Source organism: Musca domestica, unplaced genomic scaffold, assembly GCF_030504385.1.
Source record: "Musca domestica strain aabys unplaced genomic scaffold, Musca_domestica.polishedcontigs.V.1.1 14, whole genome shotgun sequence".
Lineage (NCBI taxonomy): Eukaryota > Metazoa > Arthropoda > Insecta > Diptera > Muscidae > Musca > Musca domestica.
The window spans coordinates 14901877-14906777 of NW_026712192.1; the positions used below are offsets into that span (position 1 = coordinate 14901877).

Genomic DNA, 4901 nt, shown 5'->3' on the forward strand with positions numbered 1-4901 from the left:
TGACTTCTTGTAAATTTCATTCATTGATTCATGGTAAAAATGGTAAGCGATGTGACATCTCTGTCAAAAGTTATGGCGTTGCCAGATGGGTCCGTCGAATATGGGCAACCCTGTATTGTTCTATTGGGATGAAACTTTCCACATATCATTTGTTTAGCCCAAGGACGAACCCTATTGAAATTTGAGAGAGTCTTTAACAGATTTCAGTACATATGACATGAATTTAGGCACATTCGACCAAATTCAGTCTAGAATCAAGTACAACAAATTTGGTGAAAGTCAGTTCAGATATAGCTATAGCTCCCATTAATATGCTTCACCTGATTTGGTGTTTAAGTCCCTAACATGCGTAATATGCACTACACAAGAACGGTATTTCGTACAAGATATCAGATACAACCCACAAATATCTCTAACAAATTTTATCGAGATCGGATCAGATTGGGATATAGCTCTCATAGATATCTTTATCCGATATATAGTTTATTGTGCACCAAATGGCTAATATCAGTTCAAATGAACTGAATTTTGGCAATTCCGATTGAATTTATCCTAAAAAATAGGTACTTCAAATTTGGTGAAAATCGGTATAGCTATAGCTCTCATATATATGTTTCATCCGATATGTGTGTTTTAAGTCCCTCACCTTCGTAATATGCACTCCACAACAATGATCTTGGTTACCAGATATGTGATACAGCTCAGAAATACGTGCCTAAAATTTTGTCAAGATCGGTTCAGATTTGGATATATCTCCCATATATATCTTTATCCGATTTCAGGTGTATTGTGTACCAAATGACCCGTTTGCCTTTCTGTCTGGTGTTAGTCTTTTGTAATCACGAATGAATTAAGATAGAAAGCTAAAATATGTGAATTTTATCAGTAGGCAGATCAAGTTTCGCATAGCCCCCATGTAACGATGCCTCACTATATAAAACAAGTAAAATGAGTAAAAAACAGCTTTAATACCTTCCACCATTTCGAAGGTACTTGAAATTTTTCAAAAAAAAAAAAAAAAAAATACGAAAACTACCACTTAAATTAAAACCCTTATATAGGGACTATACGAAGACGTGGGCCTGCCTACGAAATTTTTTGTCATAGGCTGTAGTGCCCATTACGAACTTCAAACACGAAACTTGTTAAATTATTGTGAATAATATCGCAAAACTCATGAAAGTACGGAGTATCGGGAGGTACCATCATATAAGGGGGAAGACGTGAACCTGCATAAGATCTTTCCATTAAGATCTTTCAATGCGAAATTTAAAACGATTCGGGTGAATAATGTTGCTGAAATTATCAAAATACCGAATATCGGGAGGTGCCGTTACATGGGGGCTATACGAAGACGTGGATCTACATATGAAAATTTTTGTCATAGGCTGTAGTACCCATTACGAACTTCAAATTCGAAATAATTCTGGTAAATATTCCGTTGTATGGGGGCCGACATGGCCCATTTACGAACTTAACCTGCCTACTGGCATACCATGCATATTGCAAAATTTTAGCCTTCTATCTCAATTCGAAAATTCAGCTCGACCGAACTTTGAGTACCCTCCACAATTCGGAAGGAATTTGGAAATTTAAAGAAAAATAATTCGAAAAATACTGTTAAAAATCATAAAAATACCGAAGATGTGGACCTGCATAGGCAGTTTTCTGTCACTGTAGTAACCATTACGAAACTTCAAATCCGTCTCTCTGTCCGTCTGTGGAAATCACTCTAGCTTCCGAACGAATTAAAGTAGATTGATAAAATTTTTCTCAGATGTGTTATTGAAAATGGGCTATCTAGGCCCACATTTTGACGTAGCCCTCGTGTAATGGTAAATCCATATATTCGGTATTTTAATGATTGTGGCGAGATTAATCTCTGGAATTTTTTAAAATTTCGTATTTGAAGTTCCTAATGGGTACTGCAAGCTATAACAGAAATTTGACTTGTGGGTTCACGTTTTCGTACAGCCCCCATATAACGGTACCACCCGATATTCAGTATTTTCATTATTTTTAGCGACATTATTAACCGGAATTATTTAAAATTTCGTGTTTGAAGTTCGTAATGGGTACTACAGCCTGACAAAAATTTGTATATGCAGGTCGACGTCTTCGTATAGGTTCAATATAACGGTACCTCCCCATATTCGGTATTTTGATGATTTCAGCAACATTATTCACCGGAATCGTTTCAAATTTCGTATGCAGGCCTTTCAAAACTCGGTATTTTTATGATTTTAGCGGATTTATTCATCGAAATTGTTTCAAATTTTGTATTTGAAGTTCGTAATGGACACAACTGCCTATGTAGGTCCGCGTCTTTGTATAGACCCCAATATAATGGTAAATCCCTAATAATCGGAATTTTTATGATTTTTAATAGTATTTTTCCACGTATTTTTTTTTTTTTTAATTTCCAAATGGTGAAGTGTATTCAAAGTTCGGACCGGCCGATCTTACTGCTTTTTTACTTGTTTAAAATGGACTATATTAAAATTGATCCCTGTTTAACAAAAATCTCTCTTCTTCATGCGTCGTCTTTATTCTGCAGCCAATGATCTGATCTTACTCTGGCCGCACAATCTTACACTCGCTGTCCAAGGAGTGTAAGATAGTACTGTCAGCGTTGCAAGCTTTCATAATTTCCCGCCACCCCAGCCTATGCTTTTCAAGCTGCACCACTTTCACTAAGCATCTTTATCTTCCTGAAAACTTGAGCTTCCTTCGGCATCTTCTTATTCCCGCATCGTATATGCCCATCCCTTTTCGTCTTCATCTTGTTGGCGTTCAGCTGATTCTTGACTTCTGTCTTTTCCGTTTCAACATGAGTATGACATATTGCTTCTCTTGTAAATTTTATTCTTCAGTGGTTGACAGTAATCCCTTCAAGTCTTCGGGACTTGATACTGTTTCTTCACCAAGTACTTCAACTTAAGTAATGGCGTCTTCTTTTCCAATTCTTTCTTCTTTGTTGGTATTTTGTGCCGTCTCCTCCTCCAAAGACTTTAAGGTGTAGTTTGCTTGGTTACATTCTGTATATGTTCTTTCCTCAGCAGCCACCAATTCGGACTTGAGTTCCTGCACTTGATTTTGTAGGACACGGTATTTATTTTCATTCTCATTATGCTTCAATTTTAAATATCGATGAAATGGTCGCGCCAGGCCCACGTTCTCCTTTTCGTTAGTATATAGTACCTGCAATATTTAACATTTTGATGATTTTTTTAAGTCTTTAAATTTTTTTCTTAACTACTGTAGCCTCTAAGTTTTTGCGGAGCCATTTGTAAATCGTTTCGAATACATATGTATCTTGGTATTATAACTTATAGTAACAAATAAGACAACTTCATGTAAAATGACTCATATGCATGTACACATACTTATTTCGGGACTTGCAACATATAATTTTCAAATTTATTTGCCAACTTTGAATGTCATTTAATGGTCATTTCTCCTTCCTTCTTTTGAACAAATACTCCGTTTCTTCATCTTTACCATTGCAATCGTAAAATAATTTTTAAATTTTAAAAAGAGAAGAAAAAACGTTACCAAAATTATTGTCATTTTCAAATTTTAATTTTCCTGTAAATTGTTTCTAAATTTCTACGTGACTTATGTAGGTGCACACATAGAGACATACCTTTTTAACAGGAAGTGTCTCTCATACAACATTTACATCAAAGATAGTTTCCTATAAATCATTGAGAAATAGACATCTAATTTTAGTTATAGTCGGTTATATTTAAAATGATTGGGATAACAACTTCCGAATTTTGTATTTGAATAATTTTTATTTTAAAACTAATGACAAATAATAAACTTTGGCCAGGAAATAATTAGGTTCCACAAGAAAACGGTAATTTGCAGTAGAGACTAATAATAACCTATGAAGTATAAAATTGGCCAAGTCTTGCACCCAAATCCCACAATGTATAATAATTTGATAGATTGTTGGTTCGTGGTTGTTTTTGTTTGTTTTAGCTTTTCCTCACCCTTCGTTGCCTCCTCAAGAATTGTTGGCTAAAGATGATAGATTAATGATGCCACTGCCATTCCGTTAGTAGTGAAGTCATTTAGTAAGCCTGGAATGTCATAAGGATGGACCTAGGAGGTGCACGAAAAAGGTACCGATTTCCAACGTTTGACAGACATAGCCTTCGTATCACCAGGTCTTATAAGCTGCGTTAATTACACAGTGTAACTCAAAAAAGCCAGCCAGTAACAAATAAAAATGTTCTACAAAATTATTCGTCATAAAATAATTATATAATAGGTCTCATAATACTTTCTATTTCCTTACCTTAACGCTAGGAATTCATAAATATTAGAAACGCCGTACTTCAAGCGAGCTTATACAAAATACTATAATATAATAAGATTTAGACATAGCTCCAATATATCTTCAACCGATTTCGGGTTAATTGGTCACCAAATGGTCAATAAAAGCGCAAATGACCTGCATTTGAGCACAACCAACCGAATTCAGTCTAGAAGCAAGTACGTCAAATTTATAGCTCCTATATATATGCTTCATCCGATTTGGTGCTAAAGTCCCTCACATGCATAATATGCATTCGACAGCAATGATATTTGGTACCAGATATCAGATACATCCCAGAAATACATCTACCAAATTGTTTTAAGATCGGTTCAGATTTGGATATAGCTCCCATATATATCTTCAACAGAATTCGGGTTAATTGTGCACCAAACGTCCAATATCAGTCCAAATGGCCTCAGCTTTGGCACATCCAACCGAATTCAGCCTAGAAGCTAGAACATCAGTTTTCCCATATATATGTTTCATCCGATTTGGTGTTTAAGTGCCTCACATTCGTAATATGAATTCGAAATCAATGATATTTGGTACCAGATATCTTATAGGTTCGGAATTA

At 35.3% G+C, this 4901-nt stretch overlaps 1 long non-coding RNA gene across 1 annotated transcript; it reads right to left on the reverse strand.

The window, feature by feature from the left end:
• Positions 1-2409: 2409 nt before the first annotated feature.
• Positions 2410-3775, reverse strand: LOC131801065 (uncharacterized). Its single transcript, XR_009341683.1, has 3 exons — positions 3647-3775; positions 3387-3495; positions 2410-3201 (listed from the first exon to the last, which is right to left on the reverse strand). It is a non-coding gene; the product is annotated as an uncharacterized LOC131801065 (long non-coding RNA).
• Positions 3776-4901: the final 1126 nt, after the last annotated feature.